We start from the raw sequence: 22,663 nt of genomic DNA, 5'->3' as shown, positions 1-22,663 counted from the left end.
TTATTGGTACAGGCTAAAGCATTTTAGAATTTAATTTAGAATTTAAAGAATGGAGTTAAATGTTTTGAAACAGCTCTTGTTCTTTTTGACAAAGGCTTCCATTTTTGTTCAATAAAATGTGTCTTATATCAACTGCTGGCTTCATATCATTTTGTTGATTCTAGATAGAAATAGTCTGAAATGTCTTAACTACTGCCAAGCGTTAAGCATGAGATTTTTACAAAGCTTACAAAATTAAACATGCTTTTAACAGATACCTTATGAGGCTTTCCTTACGGAGAAGGAGAGGAGAGGCTCTTTGCGTCTAAGTTCATGATCCAGGTTGATCCACAACCAGTCACAACATGCCTAAAAGCTGCATGCCTAAAAGTTATTCAAATGTTAAAACGGTTTGTAAACCTAAGAAAAAGCTGTGATCCCTTACGAAGGAAACCGTGGATAAGAAGAGAGGCGCCAGGGTCAGTAGCCTACGTGACAAAAGTGGAGGAAAACCTTTGCTTCCAGAAATGTGTATCTCACTCAAAAAATCATGTACAGACTTTTTTCAAAGTTTGTATGCGTGTGGGAGCACCATGTACCCACAACAACACCCCAAATCCCAGGCTAAGTGCTGTTTTCATAATGTCCCCTTTAAGATGTCAATGGGTGGATTATTTTCAAAACAAACAGCTCGTATAGACAGACGAGTCGTGGAGACAGTAACGTGTATTTGTGAAAGGCACGTTTTATCACGTTTTTATCCAGTTTGTTTGCATTCTATACAAATTGAATGGAGCGCTGTTTAAAGACGGTAACAGTGGCTGTGGCGCTGATTATTTTTTTCCCCCATGATGGCCACCATGGCAACCATGGACCAATTATAAGATAGCAACGAACAATGGGCTTGTTTGGCCGGTGGGCGTGTTTGGCAGAGCAATGGGCTTGTTTGGCAAGTGGCTCCAGCTGCAGATAGACCCTACTCCTACTTTGAGTGGGTAACGGCTGCGGCCTGCGGGAAGGCGGGACTTGAACTCCAGCCGGTCAAGCCCCGCCCATGTCACGCACGTCACACGCCAAGCCCTGTTTAGATTTTAGATTTTAAATTGTTAATAAAAATTAAGTGAACATAAAAACCGTGTTTGCACTGTCTTTCGCATAGACATATTGTGTTTTTGCTATTAATAAATAGGTTTGTCATCGTTTGTGTCACTAACAGAAACCACTTTTTAGCCAACCTCAATTTGTTAACCTCTCTGTTTAGTTGTATTCATGCTGACTATTTTATTTACTCAAATATTTACTTTGCCAGGAGGTTTTAGGCCTACCTCCTGATCAGCCCTAAAATATTACATTTCTATAGAGGGCATCCAGTACACCACCATCTTTTGTACTTTCATCTTTAGTTATCTTATTTGTATCATTATACCTGACCTATTTTCTCACCCATACTGCGTCATGCACTATTTATTGATGTGTCATAACCTTTGGTACTGTATTTGTCTGTTTGTGTGGAGTGTATTTTGGGACTTGTCCAGGTAATCAAGGGCAGTGGTGCAAAACAAATGCAACCCCTTCCATGGAATATCTTAATGATTGAATAAAGCCAATGATCAATGAAAATCATTACCAAAAGAAAAGTTTATATTATTTAGCAACAATGAACACTCTTCTGATCAAATTATGTAATGCAGACCAAGCCATTCCCCTGCAAAAAAAAGTACAATTATTATCTTTGCATCCTGCAGTGAAGAAAGGGGAGATGTCCACCACTGCCTTTTTTTTCTTGATCCATGAAAATGTTATGAAGTGGATGATCCTGGTGGTTGTTCTGAATGGCCTCTCACATCTTCAGTGTACATCTATCCACCACCAAGTAGTTTACCCAGCATCTTTGTGTGTGATGATACCTTGCCAGCAGACTGGAAAAAACGTCAAACTTGCTACCTCAGACTGCTAAATTATCTGCGGCATCTTATTACAGATAAAATGACTCAAGGACTCATGAATACATTTTTCATTTATTAAATGAACAATTCATCTGTAACCATGATGACTTAAATTGAAGAGAAACATCTTCGCCGTTGCCCTCCATTTAAGGACAGCATCATGGGCATGGGAAACCTCTTCAGACAACACATTCTCACTCCGAACGCGTCGATTTTTGACGAACGGTCAGTGACTTTGGCTTCAGTTTCTGACGCAAAAGGGTACCCTTGCGCTTCTTTTTTCGACGCATGGGGTTTTCAACTCGTTAGAATGTAACCCCTTCACGGGGACCCGATGGCTGCACATAGAGACGCTATGAGCATTCATCCCATTGGCTAACGGAGGACCTTGCGCTTCTTTTTTCGACGCAGGGGGTTTTCCACTCATTACAATGTAATCCCTCCAAAGCAATATATGAAGCGATGAGCATTCATCCCATTGGGTAACGGAAGAGCCGATGGCTGCACATAGAGACGCTATGAGCATTCATCGCATTGGCTAACGCAGGACCATGTGCTTCTTTTTTCGACGCAGGGGGTTTTCCACTCATTGCAATGTAATCCCTCCACGGCATTGTATGGAGCTATGAGCATTCATTCATCCCATTGGCTAACGGAAGACCCGATGGCTGCACATTAACGGCGATTTTACAGTGAAATCTGTGACATTCCTCAACTCAACTACACCAACGTGTCCTTGTTAATTACACAACATGTGTGGGTTAAGTTTATGGGCATCAGTTGTCCTGTTTTGTGCTTTGATTGAGGGAAACAATCGTTTTTTTGATCAGTGCTGGGTAGCTGAGGTCGTTGCTATAGAGACCAAGACAGACCGAGCAACCCTTTCTCATCAAAATTACGTTCCCAGAGAACTATTCGGCATTCTCAATTATGTTTGTCTAAAAAACGTATTATGTCCGTGATTACGTTTTATTGAACATATCGTAAATACGAATTCGTTCTCAGCCCATTTTTTGCCATTTATTTACCGTGTTACAATGGCAGAATAAAGAATAAATTCATGCATTATCATTCAACTTGAACATATGTTTTTACAGCATAGAGTGGTGGAGGGATGACGTGTGTTGGCCAACCCGGAAGTGAGCGTCGCCCTCGGTTCCCTTGACAAAAAGCCAACGGGTTTTTCCATTGGATTTTGGATTATTGAAGAAAAATTAGCATCTTTGAAGCCGCTCCTCAAAAACTGAAAATAATAAATAAATAAAAAGAACCGTGCTTAAAAGAACGAAATGTAAACTAATGCATTCTGAATGGGAGTGTTTTCTCAGATTTTTCCATGCTACACAGAACGAAATGTAAACCCATGCAAATAAAGACTTCATGGTCCTAATAATTTAAACATCATTAATCTCCTGAGCGTGTAGGGTGGTATTCTTTTTTTTCCAACGGGGCTGCATCCAGTCACTTGCCCGTCATGGTTGCTATGGTGGTTGCTATCGACCACCCCCTCTAATCCTTACATGGCTCTAAAAACCACGCAGCAAAGGAGCTGCCGTCAATTGTGTTGTTTTTGTCGTAAACTAGGGTCCGATCGTTAAAAAATAGACAGATATTCCAAGGTACCAACCTATTTTTGAAAGCAAAACACCAAGCTCATTGATTTAACGAGGCAGGGTTATTTAAAACAATTTATTGAATAAATATTTGTGAGAGGTCATTCCTTCTCCTGAGTTTACTTCCTATTTATGTCTAGTGTACACCCCTACTGTCCACAAGCATCCCCCCCCCCCCTCCCCATATGGATTTGGAGAATTGTTGCCACGTCCCAGTGGTGGAGGTATCATATATATGAAAGAGGGCATTCAATTATACTACAATGATCAATTAGGAGGCCGAAGCCCTAAAGGAAGTGATGCAATAGGTGACTGAGTTGAGAAAATGTAAGTAAACTGTACCTTGGGGTCTCTTATATATCAAAGGGGGACTCAACGCATACGCTTCAACCTGTGGCTCCAGCCCTACAGGAAATGACTCAGCAAGTGCTCCATCTCGTTGCACCTCACCCAGCGGCTCGCTTGCAAGATTTTGGCCTGAAGTTCTTCCCAGACCTACACCCTAGCCATCCAACATGCATATCTGAGAATCAGGCCTCTCTTTAATAATGACAAAAAGTTACGAGAGAAATACACATTAACTTTTTGTTATCTCACAAGCGGCGTGGTGCCGGCTCCTTTTGACCTTTTGACCCCAGACTTCAAAAACGTGGCCATAGGCCAGCTGTGTCTACACACCTTAAGCCACAAATGTACACCTCCATCCCACAAAAAATGGGGAGTAGAAACTAACTTCTGTCTTATGTACATTTACTGTACTGTTGGAGCACAGCAAAAACCACAGTGTACATTGTACTCTATGGGTGTACATTTAACACTCACTTCGGGGTATATATAGGTCCAAGAGTTCAGTGTTCGCTGAACACTGTTAGAAGAGCAAAATATGTACTCCAAATTTAGAGTTACATTTGAACACTTTGAGAGTGCAAATGTACTCTATTAGTGGTACTTTTGGGCACTCATTCAGTGCTTCCTTACACCTGCAGTGTAAACCTAGAACCCCAGAGAGAGAAAATATGTACTCCAAGTCAGTGCTTTGTAGCACTTCGCAGATCTGATTATTTAATACTTCTAGAGTGAGAATGTACTCTGACTGGTGTACAACCAACACCTTTGAGGTGAATTATCAACACTTCATGAATGAATAGTCTACACATTAGATTCTTGCTGCTGTTGTTGTTACAGTGCATACATATATAATATAGTTAACATTATAGTTAAACTTTAATTATTTTACATCAAGAACCATATTTAGTTTTACATTTATATGATGTAACAAACAACTTGAAAATAAATAAATAAATGTGTCCCCGTCAACCAATTAAAGGGGAATTCCGGTGTAAAACGGATTTGGGATATGTTTTGTATGATAATGAGTTGAAACGTTCGTTTTGGAGCACAAAAAAACGCATAGACGCTTTCTTCAGTTGGCTGTTTTTAGCTGATTCTATCAAAACGCTATAAACTTGGAACAATGGGGCAGTGGTTATGGTAAAAAATAAATTGCTATTTTTAACCATTTAAAAGGCTAGAAGTAGCCCGACACTTCTTTGGTAGTTCAATAAGGGTATTAACATATAAAACGAGGCATTGAGAACTTTGTAAGTGTACAGATTGTTTATTAAAAAGTACATTTTATACACACAATGCCATCAGTAGATCACCCGTCGACGCCATGTTGTTTTCAAGACTCGATAAGTAGATTGGCCAACACAGAGATTGTGACATCCATCAGCAACACACAAGCTCTGGCGGCATGCCATGGGACCTTTAAAAATAAAATAACAATTATCAGGATACAATTACCCTGTGAAACTTCACTACACGATCCACAGCTTCCCGGATACTGATTTTGACAGCTCCCTTCTTTCCACTTGGAGGTGGTGGCAGGAGGTAGACCAGCAGGAGAAGTGAGGCCATGTCACTATCCCAACCTGAAAAGGGAGAGCACATACTTTGAGCATGAAATACACCTGATGAAAGCACATGACACAACATAAAAGGTTCAAAAAGTTCTTGTCAATAAATAGTCAGCATCTAAAAAGGTGGCCAAATACAAACAGGTTATTATCATAGGACCCTTTAAAAAAAATAAATAAAAAAGGGTCCTATGTTCCCCAGTCTCATACAAAGAGGGGAACATAGGACCCGGGGAACATAGGACCCGGGGAACATAGGACCCGGGGAACATAGGACCCGGGGAACATAGACACGCTCCCACTAAATTAAAGCCACGTGCCTCGTTAGCATTAGCTAAAAATGTTAACGAGGCGTTAGCTAAATTGAAGACATGTGCCTCATTAGCATTGGCCATTAAGTTTGACGTTAGCTAAAATCGTTAGCATTTATAAGTTGGTTATCAGATCTAAAAGAGGAAGAAATGCTGAATATTCTGCATTCAGGGTTTCTGCAGGTTTGAACAAGTTAAATGTAAGCCTCTAATACCTTCTTAAGACCCATTATGAATACAATTTCTGACCTATTTGAAGGACATACGCACAACTAACTATGAAACATAGAAACCCTGTGCATTATTCACTTGGTACTTTTCTTACCTGTTTACATTCCCATGAAGTTCAAAAATGTCTTCGCTCACTCGGAGCAATTCCTTGGCGATATTGATTCGATCCTCTCTAGTCAACCGTCTCTGCCGAAACAGTTTGCTGCGTAGTGTGGAAGAGGACAAACGGTCACATGTCTCTAGATTCAACCAATGAGAAGGCGCAGCGAGCCAATGACGAATCGAAACCTAAACCGACGTGCCACCGGGATAGTTGGACACTCAACCGTTGTACACTCAGGGAGTCCATCATCCTAAAATAAACACTTAAATTACTCTACACCAGCATTATACTTAGAGACAACACCCAAGAGTGTTTCTGGTACACCCCAAAAAATGTACTTAGTGCCTATTCAACACCAAAGTGTATAAAATCTACTCTGGTCATGAATACTCTGGGATTTTAACACTTTGCGATTTGCTGTGAGGTCACGCCCCTTTTCCGGCCTTTTCGAGATAGAAAAAAAAATTGTCTTTCCACCACATTCTGAACCATTCGGTCTTGCAAGCAACACTTCTGAGGGGCTTTGTCCAAATGACAGTAGTAGTCTCTATAGTAACACTGATAAACAAAAAAAATTTTAAATTTGTTTCATAGCCCGTTTTCCTCCTTCCTCCTTCTTGTTCAGTTCCAGCTGCTCGGTGCGCAGTCCCCACGAAAAGTCTGCTGCATTTCAAATGCAAAATATATAGGCCTTATTAGGCCTCTGCGTGCGATCTGTTTTCGTAGAGTCCGCGTTGCCCGTGGTTCCCGGGCCATTCATTCATTCGTTCACGGGGCATGGCGGGAGTCGCGGGAGACGCGGGAGTGGTCTTCCTCAACTCCTCTCCGCTCTCTCTCTCTCTCTCTCTCTCTCTGGAAGTTTAATTGCATGTCATGAATATTCATTAATATTTTTTGTACCAAAACCGACTCAGAGGGCATTCATTGCTATTAGTGACCAACGCAAAATCAATGAAAAAAGATGAACTGACAACTTTAAGCAATATAACACAAGTGTGAGTGGGGTTGTTCGTTTATTTTTATTTTTTTATTGATGGGAAACAACGACCCATCAACCAGCCCGATTACAACGGGCAACCGGCACTCCCGGTAGAAAGCATTCTTGATTTCCGTGATTTCCTCAGTTTTCCTGAACACAATATATTGAGGGGCCAGTCTGCTTATCGCTGTTGCCACCTTCCTCATATTACGAGAAATTGCCGGCTTGGACATTTTCGCCATGTCTGCAACCTCGCTCTGAAAATCCCCTTTTGCAAAAAGGGGATTTTTGCAAAAAGAGAGAGAGAGGTCAGTTAAACGACTACCGGGACAGCCCCGTGTCGCCTCGTTGGCCTCTCCAGCGCTGGTCGCAGCTGCTCGGCTAGCTGAAGTATCATCGCCCGAAGGAATCTATAGCAGTTGATGAGGGTTTCGTCATCAAAACGCAGCACATCGTCCGGGTCGCTTAACAGCCTTTCTATGTATAAATTACAGCTGATCTGGTTGTCTTCATTTTCTAAAATGCCGAACAAAATTATCGCATCCATTGCTCACACTGATAACTACAGCTAGATGATGTCCGACGCAAAAGTTAGGATGGCCAAACAGTTATCGTAAAGTTAGGAGACTTTTTGTAAGATTTTGGCAGTTAGGATGCTTCTGTAATACACTTTTCCTATCTTGAATTAAGACCCTGAAATAGGGTTAAAAGTAATTTATGTACAGTTGTGTTTATTCTGGGCGTATTAGATTTTTCTTGGGTTAACAGTAACTTAACCCTATTGTGAGATGGCCATCCCCACTCAATAATCAATCAAGATCCATCAGGGTGGGGGTCCCGGGTCGCGTGCGGCAGAACGAACCATGAAAGAACGAGACAGATTGACGAGACATTCAAATATTTTATTAATCTGGCATGACACAGAAAATACAAAGACAACATGCATTTACCATTTCACTGATATTTAATCGTATAATCGTACGCTCGCTCACTAAGCCCAGTTGTTTATTTTTTCCAAGAAATCGGTCGATAGTTGGCGGCCGTATTAGAGAAGCAGAACTCCAGCCAGATGAGAAATCCCCGCTCATCATCCCTGGCAAGCTGTCATGATCCGTTGCTGAGTTTCACATTCACCCTGCAATTCCCTAATCAACCCAACCATCCTCACCTGTGTTCCCTCTATATCATGGTTTCTCAACGGGGCCCTGGGGGGCGTTCGCACAACCTAGGGGGGCGCTGGGAACGTGATTCCAGATTATTATTATTTTTTTTGGGTGAAAAAATAGGCTACCTGAAATAGATAGCCTATTTTCATTTATTGGTTTCTAACCCCTCTAATGTCTCAGCTACTTTTTACTGTCTATGCGCAATGGAACAGTGATAATACAGCGCGGTTCGCGCCAGAGGATCAGGGTAAGGTCAGGGGGGCGTTTTCTCAAAAAAGGTTGAGAACCACTGCTCTATATTAACCCTCTGCCCCCAACCAGTCTCTGCCAGATCGTCTCTAGTCTTGACTGAGCTTTCCCGCATTCTCTATCTCTGTGTATCTCATATCTGCCTGCCTGCCTGTTGCCGTTCTCTCGCTTGTCTGACCTCCCGCCTGATGCCTAGTCCCTGTCGATACTGTCTGCTTACCGGTTACCGAATCCTCACCCGCCCGACCATCCGCCTGTCGCCGAGATCCTGCCTGCCTACCTGTTACCGACCCATCGCCTGTCCGACCTCCCACCTGTCGTCGAACCTCTGCCTGCCTGCTCGTTGCCGAACCATCGCCTGTCTGATATCCTGTCGACCTTCGGTCCCCAACCGGACGGTCGACTCATCCGCCCCCGGCTCCCCGCCTATCTGTCTGCCTTCCCGTTACCGACCCCTTGCCTGCTTAATTGAAGTAAACTTGAACTTTCGCATCCCCTGTCTTGAGTCGTGCCTCTTTGTTCACTTCCTGTCAGTCTCCTTATCGGAGGGTGACACAAGCACCATATAGCAACGCTTTTTGTCAGACATCACCACCAGAAAACGCACTGCCAGTCTCTGGATCGTCGGTGGAAAAAGGCGAGTCAGTAGCGTAATCTTTGGATGTGTCACATGCCGTAAACTTGGCACACCTCAGACACAGAAGATGACGGATCTTCCTGCGGATCGCCTTTCGACTGAACCTCCATTCACAAACGTTGGTCTGGATGTTTTCGGCCCATAGACGGTGTGTTTGCGTCGGACTCGGGGTGGCCTCGCCCAGAGTAATCAGTGGGCAGTGTTATTTACTTGCATGAGTGTAAGAGCCGTGCACATAGAGTTCATCGAGTCCCTGGATACTTCGAGCTTCATTAACGCCCTCAGGCGCTTCCTCGCTATCAGGGGCCCAGTGAAACTCCTCCGTTCTGATCGAGGAACCAAGTTTTTCAGTACATGCAAGGAGCTCAAGATTCCTTCCAACATCAACAGCAGTTCTGTGGAGAAGTTCCTGTTGGATCAAGGCTGCAGATGGATATTCAATCCTCCGAACGCCTCTCACATGGGGGGCTCATGGGAGAGGATGATTGGTGTAGCACAAAGGATCTTGGACTCTATGTTCCTACAGCTAGGTACCTCAAAGCTGTCAACTGATCCAGATGATCCGTTCATACTTACACCGGCAACCCTCCTCACTCAGAAATTGAGCATTATTTCTGCCCCAGTCGATGACCAGGTCAAAGACCTCATTCGACATCAATGGCGCCAATTCCAACATCTGGCTCAAACCTTCTGGAATAGATGGAAGAAACAGTACCTTTCCTCACTTCAAAGACGGAAGTGGCAGTCTTCCAAGCCGGACCTTCAGCCTGGAAGCATTGTGCTTCTCAAGGACGACCAAGTAAAGAGAAATAAATGGTCTCTGGGACTTTTAACTCAAATCTTTCCCAGCAAAGACAGCAGAGTGCACAAGGTGGAGATCAGGGTCTCCAAGAAAGACGGGACTAAAATGTTTGTGCAGCCTGTTAACGAGTTGGTCCTGCTTTTAGCCCCCGAGAATAAGGCATAAAAACTGCTATGGACTGTTTAGGTAGTGGCATTTCAATAACGTCTGACCGGGAGTGTTCTGTTACTGTAATGTAGTTCCCCAAGTTGTTACGTCAATTCATGTAACCTGCCACTAGGGGGTAGTTCAGGAAGTCACGTGGCAAAGAGTTCCGCTATGTCCAACTGTTTGTTTACACCAGCAATATATTCCATCGTATACCATACGTAGCATTGTTGGTATGTAATGTGATATTATAACCTTAACCGTATGATTGTATGTATTGTGTGATTGTATGATTGTATTCATTATTTGATGTTTTAAGAGTTGTTTTGCGCAGTTTGACATCAAATGGCGACTAGATACATGTTTAGACATAAGTGTGTAATGACGTGTGTTTACAGTGTGTTTACAACAAGTTTACATTGAATTTCCCAGATTATGCTCTCTGTTTATTCTCAGTTTTACCCTTTTCTAATCATTAAATCTGTGGACAACTGACAACTTTCTTCAGTCGTGATGAACAGAAGACATTTAGCGTAAAGCCAAGATATATTCCACACATATCGAGGGCCGCATAGGCACGTTCCTCCCCAATCCGTCAACAATATTCAAGGTCTGGTGACAAACGGGGTACGAGGAGTACCCTGAGCTTGTGTCGCTTGGGGTCCAAACGTTGGCGAACCAACCACCGCTGGAGACTTCGCATAAAGAGCAGACCCAGGGGAACCACGGGATGGGCGGCTGCCATCAGCCCAAACAGGCGTATGGTGCAGCCACGCAGGGGCGCCGAAAAGGGGGGGTAAAGGAGACGGATTCTAGGGGCCCATGATGGAGGGGGGCCCAGAGAGGCCCCTAATGATGATGAAATTATAATACAGAAAAAATAATGACACTAAGTTATTAACTAACATATAATCACACATGTTTTATTTTCCATGTCCTGGTAACAATTCCTTTATTTGTTTTGGAAGCATCAACCCCTGCAGGGCCCCCCCTTCCGCCCCTCTATTTACGTAAAATGGTTCAGTCCGACTGGATCAGCTGCAGCCGGTAGCGCACCGGCGATTTGTCACAGACAGCGCGCCACAGCGGGCAAAGCGGAGGAGACAGCAGTATGCCTCAAAAATCAGGCAGCCAAAAAAGAAAGGAAAATAAATTAAGAGAGGAGAAGGAGTTGAAGGGTCGACAATATGTCACCCAGTATTTCCAAAAAAAAGGTGGGTTTGTTGTGGTGGAAAGTTATGGATATTAACTTTGTGGAGTTTTACATTTTACTGCTATATTAGTTAAATAATCAATCCAGTCAAACATTTATCAAGCTGTTCTTATTCAATAATAGTTGATCTCCCCTCTGTCAAAATTATGCCTCATTCTGAACAGAGTCAAGTGCACCAGAAGCTGCAGCAGCTGTCTGTCAGCCCCCAACTCCCCCTGCCCCTGAATCAGCCCCAGTGCCCCCACATGAGGAAGGAGGTGAGCAGCTGTGTGTGTTGAAATAATAATAATAATAATACATAATATAATACAAAATATAATACATTTTACTACAGTCTCAAAACAATACAAAGATAAAGGTAATTCATTAATTAAAATGAATTAAATAAAAGGCATTTTGAACTATTTTAATGGTTTAAAAAGCATAAACCCCTTTAAAAAATGAAATAGAAGACGTGCAGTAAGAACAGAGGAGAACATCTGTGGTGTGTGCAGCAGACTGGGGTGACTGCTCTCAGTCCAATCAGAGAAGTTTACATGCAGCCAACTTCCCCCCTAACCTGTCCCCTCTTGAACTCCTGAATGCAATTTGTAAGCTGCAGCTGCAAAGCATCTTTGGAGAAGTGTGCATCGCCTTGCGCATATTTTGCACCCTGCCAGTTACTGTTGCTGGTGGTGAGAGAGCGTTCAGTAAACTAAAAATGATAAAAAACTATTTGAGGTCCACAATGTCTCAGGAAAGACTTTGCAGTCTTGCCATGCTGTCAATTGAGAGTCAGTTGGCTAGAAAGCTGGACTTCAAAGACCTGATAAGTGATTTTGCACATGAGAAGGCTCGGCGTTGCTTTTGGTGAGAAGAGTTGAGCAAGGACCAGTGATTGAAAGGTTGCAAAAGGAAGCTTGACTCAGTCGGCAACGTTATATTATATATATATTTGCCATTCTTTCATATATTAAGTTCTACTTAAATGATGAGAAATCATATATGGCCATTTTGTATTCTGATGGCGTTTTTGTTTTTGCTGAGATTTTTTTCTCTCCACTGATTATAATTGCTATTTTTTCATGGAAGAGTTTATTTCCAATTTAAGAATCAGTGGTGCAGCAAATAAATGACTCAAATGAATTCCATTGTATTCAGAGTGCTCAGTTCTTCCCCTACTGTACATGTCAACTGTCATGCTGTTCTTCTTTCCCAAATATGGTAATGATAGTCAAAAATACCATTAAAATGCATAATTGTATGATAAATAGCATCAAAAAATGTTGCCTCTGTGTTGGGGGCCCTGTAAAGATTATTTTCATGGGGCCCAAAATCCCTAGCGGCGCCCCTGCAGCCACGTTTCTGCAGTGAGGTCACTTTTCTGCGAACGCTTAAGCGGGAGGGTGCCAACAGCTCGGCGTCTCTTCGAGGAGGCGAGAGCATCGCTGTCATGGTGGCTGAGTCCAGGCAAAGACTATCTGCCGCTTGGGGAGCGTGGAGCTCTTTTCCCAGTTGATTGCAAAACCCAGGAAAGATCGATGGTTTATCACCGTCAATGTGTCCCTTCTCGCAGCTTCCTCCGAGTTGCTCAGAATAAGTAGGTCGTCAAGGTAGAAGAGAACCCTCTTTCCCTGACACCTGAGCGGTCCCAACACCGTCCAACACACTTTGACAAGGTGCGCAGGGCCAGGGAGAATGCAGGCATGCAAACTGGCTCGGGGTGAAAAAGGTGAGAATGATGCGTGAGCTGAGAAAAACAGACCCACTAGGCGGTTCCAGGGTTTGTGACGCAAATAAGCTGCAATATCTGCACATAGCCACAAGGAAGCAGCACCAAACATATAGGCTGTAATAACTGCACATAGCCACAATGGGAGCAGGACCAAACATAAAAGCTGTAATAACTGCTCATGGCCACAAGCTAGCAGCATCATCACACATATGAGGAAGCCGGAGGCAGGCTCTCAAAACCATAGCCAATCAGAGCACGCAATACGTCATATAGCCCACGCCTACTCCATATTTATACAGAGCAGGACCCAGAAGAGGTGAGAGAGATTCTCTAAAGGCAGGGCAACCGGATACTCTGCTAAGCGTTGCTCCGAGCGTCAATTTACTATTCCCCTCCTTTAGCTTCATTTTTACCATACTGAAACAATGCGAAATAAATGTAAATTAAAAGCGATCCTGATTCGAATACCATTTCTAAATAACGCAACAGATTATACTTCGGGGAGTTCTCTTTTTGAAAAATAAACTACTAAATGCAAATTTCTTATTACTTTTTAATGTATTAGGTTAGTCACAAGCTGAAAAATTACAGGACTGTGCACAATTACAAACAAAGTATTAATTTATTATGTGCAAGGGCAGCCCCAATAGGTACATAACTTATTACAAAGTTAATACTCTCCAACAAGAATATTGAGAAGAATAAAAAGAGGTGGGAGGACAGGGCAATAGGAGTATGCCATTATTTATTTTTCTTTTCTTGGACCAGTGTCTCAAAGGCCCGCTTTCGCTGTTTTGCAGCATGCCTCAGTCTTGCTCTCTTCTCTTCCTCAGCCTTCTGCCTTTTGCTCAAGGAAGCACTGCCTGATGCTTGGCAGCCATACTCGATCTGCTGCATTTGCTTTTCTAGCATATTCTGCTGTCTTTGGAGTTTGTCAGTGCTTCCTGCAGCACAGATGTTCTTACAGAGTGTGCGGTCCAACTCCCCGTACCTCACATCCTCCCTTTTGAACAGCTCCACAGCCGTCTTCTCCCTCGACTGGAGGGTGTATTTGACTGTTTGAATGGGACCGAATGTTGATATTTTCATGTTTCCACTTCTGGGGTCAAGGATTTCATTCATAAGGCTGAAAGGTAATTCAACTCTGGGTCCATGAAAGATGGAGAGGGCACATTTTACCATTGCACCAAGGGCTGGGTACTTAGATCCGTTGTCAAAGACATGACCCCACCACTCCACCATGTTATCCCCCTCCTTGAACGTGGGCACGTTAAGATCAATGTTGTACAGTAGGATTTCTTTGTGGATGTCCTTGACAGCTGGTAAAAGGTGGTCTAGCATTACACCCAACCACTTCAGCTGGATGGTTGCCTTTGAGTGGCCTCATGGAAGTGGATCCAGAGAAGACAGGGCAATCAGTGTCTGGCTGGACATTGGAAGTTTTTCTGCATGTAGACAGCAGTGGTGGTGTAGGCTGTTCTGACTTGTTTCAGGATTGGCTCTAGCAGCTGAAACATAGTACACCACAAAACAAACAATTACTATATATCTCAAAAAAACAATCAGGAAAAAAAGTGAAGTATGAAATGTTATTCTAGTGCAGGGTACTAACCGCATGATTGGGATTCCTGGTCCTGAATATGTCTGCTTCCTGTTCAACATAGAACTCCCTGGCTGGCAGCAGCATGTTATCCTCCAGCACCATCTCTCCCAGAGCCCTGGGAGACACTTGAGTGATGTGTTCCCCTTTTATGAAGCAAGCCAAAAAAGCCAGGAACAGCTCAAACTGCTTGTCATGGAGTTTCTGCACCAACGTCTGGCTACCTTGTGTAGGTAAAACAAACTGTTGTTAAATGTAAGAAACATAATTGGTTACACAGTTTCAGTAATGTGGAACAAAAGTAAACACCTACCTGGAAAATCATGACATATTCCTTCAGGATATCCAATACACCCATGTAAACGCTGAGCTGTAGTAGCGTTGTAGTCTCCTCATGCCACAACTTTCGACAGACCCTTTTTTTCCTGTCTTTCCCTTGCTGTGTCATGCCTGTGAAAAGAGAATCATTAATATGAGTGACAATAAGGTAAGTATCGCTAACCATGATGCAGGGATTCCCAAAGTGTGGTACTCGCACCCCCAGGGGTACTCGAGCTGCCACCAGGGGGTCCGCGAGATGAAAAATGTAATGGCGGTCTGGTGTAATATTACACAATTACAGTGCTGTTTTTTTAAGTGGGATTTTTCCACACAATTAAAAAAACATGAACAGTAAACATTTCCTTTGTAATCCCTTTTATTTTAAATCAAAAAACTCTATTTTAAACATAGAAGAAGACAGCTGCTGTCTTCTTCTACGCACTGCTGTCTTCTTCTACGCACTGCCATATGCGCGCCAACTCGTTTAATTCATTCCTTTATATATAAATATGCTTAACTGGCTGAAATCAGGAAAACTGTCTAGTGGGACGTCTTCTGATAATTTTGTTAGTCACGATGGAGGAGAGGGACCAAGAGAGAGTGAGGATTTGGAGGCAACAGAAACGGAGAGAATCGAGAAAGAAAATGAGCGGGAGTCAGACGATGCACCGGAGGAAACCGAAGAGGAGGGAAGGAGATGGCAAAAAAGAGATCATGAGGGTGAACACCAGACAGGGAAAAAAAGAAGGAAATATGATGACAATTATCTGGGTCTGGGCTTCACTAGGATCGGCGATACAGATTGCCCAAAGCCTCAGTGCGTGGTGTGCAGTGAGGTTCTAGCAAACAGCTGTCTGAAGCCGTCTTCTCTCCGTCGTCACCTGCGACGGAGAGAAGATTGCTCTTTGGCAATTTAAAGAGCAACTTTCAAGTTAATTGAAAAACTTAATTCATACAGAATCTTGTATGAAAATGTACATTTAAAAATAAATACACAGGAATACAAATGTTTTACAACACCCACGGAAGAAAGTGTACCTATTCTAAGCTAGGCTCCCAAAAAACCGCCCCTTTCCTCGAGAACGTGCCTATGACGTAACGACAGGCAAACATTGGCGCTGCTGTGGGTTTAGTAGTCGGAGTGTTGGTAAGAGCGAAAAGAGCTTGTCGTGATCGTTGTAGTTGAGTAGGTTTGAGTTGTCAAAATGGTTCATTCTTGTGTTTGTTTTGGATGCAACAACTCCAGCTTGTCTGGCCATCTGGTCCACCGATTTCCAAACAAGAAAGACAACCATTTCCATGCTTGGATACGTTTCGTCCAGTCAAAGAAAAGCAACCTCGCTGCCTCCTCGGTGACGCGACATGGTGTTCTTGTGTGAAAAACACTTCACATCGGACAGCTACAACCAAGGATGGCTGATGGAATTGCGGCTGGGATTTCGACGAAGTGAGTGGGTTAGATAGATAGATAGTAGATAGATAGATAGATAGATAGATAGATAGATAGATAGATAGATAGATAGATAGATAGATAGATAGATAGATAGATAGATAGATAGATAGATAGATAGATAGATAGATAGATAGATAGATAGATAGATAGATAGATAGATAGATAAATAATTTAATAATCCCAGAGGGAAATTATTTTTGTCACGAACTCCAGATATACATACACAAATAAATAAATAAATATTAAGAATAAAATATAATATAAAATATAACATTTAAATCCATATCCATATATATACATATACATACACACACACGTATACATATATATATATATATATATATATATATACATACACACATACATGCAACATAAATACACATACATACACAAAAGATAAAAGATACAACCTAAGAAAAACAAAATATACAAATAACAAATTTAAGGACAATATAAATATAAATACAACACCATATATACATACATATATATATATACATATACACACACACATACATATATACATACACATATATATATATATATATATATATATATATATATATATATATATATATATATATATACACATACATACACAAAAGACAGCACTGTACAAAAATAATTGTACAGTATTGTGCAAAAGGTGCAAGAATTATAGTCCTTGTTTGAGGTCAGAGATTACAGAGAGGGACGGTGTCTGACATTCTAAGGGAGGCGTTGTAAAGTTTAATGGCCACAGGCAGGAAAGATTTCCTGTGGCGCTCTGTGGTGCATCTGGGTGAGAGGAATCTCCTGCTGAAGGTGCTCCTCTGCAGGGCCAGTGTGTCATAGAGAGGGTGTGAGACATTGTCCAAGATGGACTGAAGCATGGACAGCATCCTCCTCTCTGCCACGGTCGTCAGGGTGTCCAGTTCCTCCCCCACAACATCACCGGCCCTCCTAATCAGTCTTTCAAGTCTGTTGGTGTCTGCAACCCTCATCCCACTGCCCCAGCATGTGACAGCGAAGAAGATTGCACTGGCTACAACAGACTCATAAAACATCCTCAGCATCGTGCGGCAGATGTTAAAGAACCTCAGCCTCCTGAGGCAAAAGAGTCGGCTTTGGCCTTTTTTGTAGACAGCCTCGGCGTTTCTAGTCCAGTCCAACTTGTTATTAAAGTACACCCCCAGGTACTTGTATTCCTCAACAGTGTCCACTGGGACCCCCTGTATGGAAACAGGGGTCACAGCTGCTGTTTTCTCCCTCCTCAGATCCACAATGAGCTCCTTCGTCTTTGTCACGTTGAGTTGCAGGTGATTCAGCTCACTCCAAGCGACAAAGTTGTCCACAACAGTCCTGTATTCACAGTCATCCCCCTTTTCAATGCAGCCAACTATTGCTGAGTCATCAGAAAACTTCTGAAGGTGGCAGGACTCAGTGCAATAGTTAAAGTCTGAGGTGAAAAGGTGAAGAGGAAGGGAGAGAGGACAGTCCCCTGTGGGGCCCCAGTGTTGCTGACCACCTTGTCAGACACACAGTTCTGTAGGCGTACGTACTGTGGTCTGCCCGTCAGGTAATCAACAATCCAGGACACGATGGGGGCCTCCACCTCCATCGCAGTCATCTTCTCACCCAGTAGAGCCGGACGGATGGTGTTGAAGGCACTGGAGAAGTGAAAGAACATGACTCTCACAGTGCTTGCCGGCTTGTCCAGATGAGTGTAGACTCTGTTCAGCAGGTAGATGATGCCGTCCTCAACTCCCAGGCGGGGCTGGTAGGCGAACTGTAGTGGATCAGTGAAGGGCCTGACCATAGGCCTTAGCTGCTCCAGGATGAGCCTCTCCAGGGTCTTCATGACATAGGACGTCAGGGCCACCGGTCTGTAGTCCTGAGGGCCGTTGGGACGCGGCTTCTTAGGTACAGGAACGAGGCAGGACGTCTTCCACAGCACGGGGACCCTCTGGAGGTGCAGGCTCAGGCTGAAGACCAGACTCAGTACTCCACACAGCTGATGGGCACAGGCTTTAAGCACCCTGGGCAACACACCATCGGGGCCTGCAGCTTAGCTTTAGGCTCGCAACCCATGGAGCTGTGCCATCTGTCTAGCACTAGCAGAGAATCTGTGCGCCGAAAACGGGAGCTTTGCACAGTAAGTCTTATAATACCTATACTATAAAAAAAATGTTGCATCGAAATGTAGCCGGCCTGCATGTAAATTTTCCAAATGTATTTTTTCTTGACGCTATAATGGATTAGTCTTGGCATTACTTTTGTTGACTGTAATGATGATAGTGAAGTTAGCACCATGAAGGCAGGAGAGCCCGCCTAGCTGCCGTCAGCTTATAGCTGCTCTTGTTAGCCCCGCGTTAGCCCCACGAGGCTGCACATGAGCCTCCTGACACTTATTTATTGTGCTAATAACATGATCTTTTTTGAAAAAGCATCCAAGTAATGCTTTACAATATTACATCGGAGTTGCCTTGGTTTTCTTATGAATGTTGGTATCAACAGGGCACATGCGAGGAATTCAAAAATATTAGCTGCTAGCAGTCTTCTAATAATGCATGAATGGGGGATTTTCATGAAAGGATTACATTTTTTAAAGTTGTGGTTTTGGTCTGTTTTCAGATTGTGTGAGAGAGTGCTGCCAGCAAAGATGGGACACATGCAACTACCACTTCAGAGCCTGAAGATGATGGAGATGGAGACATCTCTACGATGGACCCTGAGCCAGTAGTGGTTCATCGTGGATCTCAGTGCAACATACAATGTTTCCATCGTTCATTAGTTAGTTAGCTTATATCTAGCATTCACCTTACATGCCATATACAATCACAAATAAGGATGACATGTCAAAAATTTTCATTTTCTCCATGGTTACTATTTTGCAATTTACACTTTTCAGACAGAAAACATTGAAAATTCTGAACTTCATAATGTTAGAAAAATATATTGTGTACTGGGTTGCATTAGATACTGCATGTGTTGTTACCAATGAATGTGTAATGGTGAATAACTATAAACATGAATCTCTTTCATCTAAGCTGTTCAGGTAAAGCCTCAGATGGTGGATGTGGGGACTCAAACAGGAAGGTTTGAGATACGAAGATCGACTCCACTGGCCAGTCCTGAACAAAGAATGTATACTAATAATTACTTTTGTTATGAAATGCGACCGACTATCAGGGATTAAAATTAACGACGTCCCGTCGTCCCGGGGACGTAATTAATTGTCATCGGGAGGATTTTTATTGTGGGTCGACTTCGGGACGAAGAGAATTTTGCGGGCACTGACTTCATTTTTCTGTTTACGTTTTCAACTCTTTCTGTGATGTTCGCGATCGGTGGAAAAAACGTATTTAATGGAAAGGGCTTCGTTCAATTGGTTGGCGCGCTCGCGTTTGTGTTGTTCAGTGAGACAGCGGGTGTAAAATCCCCCGTTCGTCAGGCTTTCTTGGTTCACTGGAGAAGGCGGGGCTGCGCACGGAGTCAAAAAAAAAAGTGGGCCGGCCCACCGGGAGACTTCCCGATCTCCAGCCTATTGCCGCTTTTCCACCGCACATGTAGCTCGACTCGACACGACTCGACACGACACGACTCGACACGGTAGCAGCACGGGTGCTTTTCCACCGCAAATAGTACCTCCTGGACGTGGGCGGGGTCGGCTGCGCGAAAGGGCCGTGACGTATTTGTGTACGCGACGCAAACAACACATACGCAACCCACACATGGACAGAACCCACATAACAACAATGGAGGACATCGATCGCATTACTATTATTAGCTGGCATGTTGGAGAAGTGGAACATGTTGGCTGCGGCGCTGCTATGGATGTTACCAGCATGGTTGCCATGTCGCTCTCGTGACTTCGTCACACTCTCTGGCCAATCAGTCGCCGGCCGTCTGCCGACGTCACCTTTTAGCATCGGCTCAGCTCGCTTGGAACCTAGAGCGAGTAGGTACTAGAAAAAGCAGCCACTTCAGGTACCAGATACCATGGTACCGCGGTGGAAACGCAAAAAATGCGAGCTGAGTCGAGTCGTGTCGAGCTGGTACCATGCAGTGGAAAAGCGGCATAAGCTGCAGAGCGAATTTAAATCGCCGGCAGAACGGCCTGGGGGTCTAACACCGTCATTTATCTAAATTTAATTTATCTAAATTTCATATATATAGGCTACATAGCAGCTGCATTTCACATTAATTGCAATTATTACATGGGTCTTCTCAATGCCATGGAACGCTCCGTTCGCTTGCAATGGGACCTTCACAACTTCCGGCGGTGAATTATGTTTGATAAGTCACCGTTGCTAAGTATAATCATGAGTATGATTGACCGCTGTCAAGGAAAACAACCGATTTTTCGCCTCTAATGAAGTCTCATTCCGGAAGTACCGGTAACTTGTCATCCCAGCGACTTCGGTTGCTAAGCGACGTCAACGTCTTTGGCGGACTATTTCTCTGCTGATCAACACTACGAATGCTGGTGGTATCAAATAAATTGTAAAAAGACACACCATGTGAAGTTATTGTTTCGTTTTGGCAAGTAGCCGTGTAATAAGCGGGATATGTAGAGAACATCGCCGGTCATGATTGAAAATAAGCCCCCTCAGGGCGGAGCAAATTCGCCCTGTCGGGGCTTATTTTCCCCGATAATTACCGGCCTTCTATACACTATCCCTTTTTACATTCCTGCTGCTTCGGGTTTGCCTTTGTAGGTGCATTGAGAGGATGAGCGGGCGAATCCGCTGTCAGTGCGTGTGCATGATACGCAGGTTTATCCAATAAGTGGTAGTGTACCCGCGCACCATTGGCACGTAGGCCTATGCGCGCTTGTCTCTCTGTGCGTCTGTGAACGAGAATGACAGGGAGAAAGATTGCTACGCGGGGTGTACGAACGGAACGATATTTATATTTCAAAATCGCTTGTGGCGCTCGGTGTTGATTCTGTGGCGCTGCGTCACACATTGTTCTATGTACACGCACACACACACACACACACACACACACACACACACACACACACACACACACACACACACACACACACACACACACACACACACACACACACACACACACACACACACACACACTGTGGTCACGTAGATAGACCACAGTTCTGCAAGGGTGTTGCTTGTCATCTGGAAATAAATATATTATTTCATCAACATAATGTATTGTGTTTTTATTATATTATCAGTAGGCCTAAGTAACGACTCAAAATGTAAAAAATATTTATGGGAAAAATTCGGGACGATTCGGGACGGTTCAAAATGTTTTTCGGGACGTTTCCGGGAAGGTGGTGAAAAAAAGTTAATTTTAACCCCTGCCGACTATATGACAGAATATGTTTCATGCAGGATCACCAGCAGCCACTAAACTGGAGAGTAGCTGCCAGGAAAGCACTGGTGAAAGATGTTCGACAATTGTCACCTCAGCATCAGACATTCTCCCTGGAGGCCTACCATTCCCTCATTCTGCACTTTGCTCCCAAACACACTGGTTTCTATTTTCTTTGGATGTACAGCAGGTAGTGTTATCACTTAAAAGTATCAATACTAATAAAATTAGGTCTTGTGACATTTTTAATTTCAGGATATTGCTATACTTTTGTACTTCTGTGCATCACTAACAGCAGGTAAATGGTGACGGAATGAATATGGCTAAAAAGTAATGTGTTGTATAGCAGACTAAAATGTTATTGATAACAGCATTACATATTGTGCGCAAAAGTTGAGTCCTTGTCTTAGACCCATTTGAACTGAAAACATTAATCGTATGTATTGTATTTCTATTGCATTAGAGACTGCGTTGGGTTAACTTTGGAGACCTAATGTTCTATTTACTTGTCTCCTACAGACTTCTCTTGGCGGCCCTACATTTCAACAGTAATGGCAGAGATGTAGCTCAAACCAGTGAGGGTGAGGTATGCTACGCCGTTCGCTACCCGCAGTTTCGGAAAGGTGGCTGGGTAGTCCGCCCCATCAAGGAGAAACCATCCTACGGTTAGTAGTTTCACTTAGTTTCTCAATATCTTTTGTGAATCTATCTTTTTTTATGCAAGTCAACCATGTTACTGAATGTGTTCTTAACATTTCTCTCCTCAAGGATACGCAACAAATCTTATGGTCTCTCTGGTAGAGGAATACTCTAGATCACCACAGGCCCGACAAGGAAGCAGTGCTGTCTTGTCTTCTGCTGCCCCGCCCCCCCTCACCGCTTCCCTCCAGAAGATTGCCAAGGATGAGGCAGTCAGCCTCCATTAACATGTAATAAAACATACGTGAAAGAAATT

General features: G+C 43.4%; 1 protein-coding gene and 2 long non-coding RNA genes across 3 annotated transcripts in view; 2 read left to right on the top strand and 1 right to left on the bottom strand.

Moving 5' to 3' along the window:
- Positions 1 to 22,663, top strand: part of ndufs8a (NADH:ubiquinone oxidoreductase core subunit S8a) — a 340,733-nt gene that overhangs the window by 115,519 nt on the left and 202,551 nt on the right. The gene's annotated exons all lie outside the window — the stretch shown is intronic.
- On the bottom strand, positions 4,309 to 6,525 carry LOC132453787 (uncharacterized). The gene is made up of 4 exons (XR_009524805.1): positions 6,321 to 6,525; positions 6,094 to 6,287; positions 5,114 to 5,472; positions 4,309 to 4,959 (listed from the first exon to the last, which is right to left on the bottom strand). It is a non-coding gene; the product is annotated as an uncharacterized LOC132453787 (long non-coding RNA).
- On the top strand, positions 21,732 to 22,620 carry LOC132453658 (uncharacterized). Its single transcript, XR_009524757.1, has 3 exons — positions 21,732 to 21,898; positions 22,228 to 22,373; positions 22,477 to 22,620. It is a non-coding gene; the product is annotated as an uncharacterized LOC132453658 (long non-coding RNA).

The sequence above is a fragment of the Gadus macrocephalus genome, chromosome 3, assembly GCF_031168955.1.
Source record: "Gadus macrocephalus chromosome 3, ASM3116895v1".
NCBI lineage: Eukaryota > Metazoa > Chordata > Actinopteri > Gadiformes > Gadidae > Gadus > Gadus macrocephalus.
This window is presented reverse-complemented; position numbering and strand designations above follow the sequence as displayed.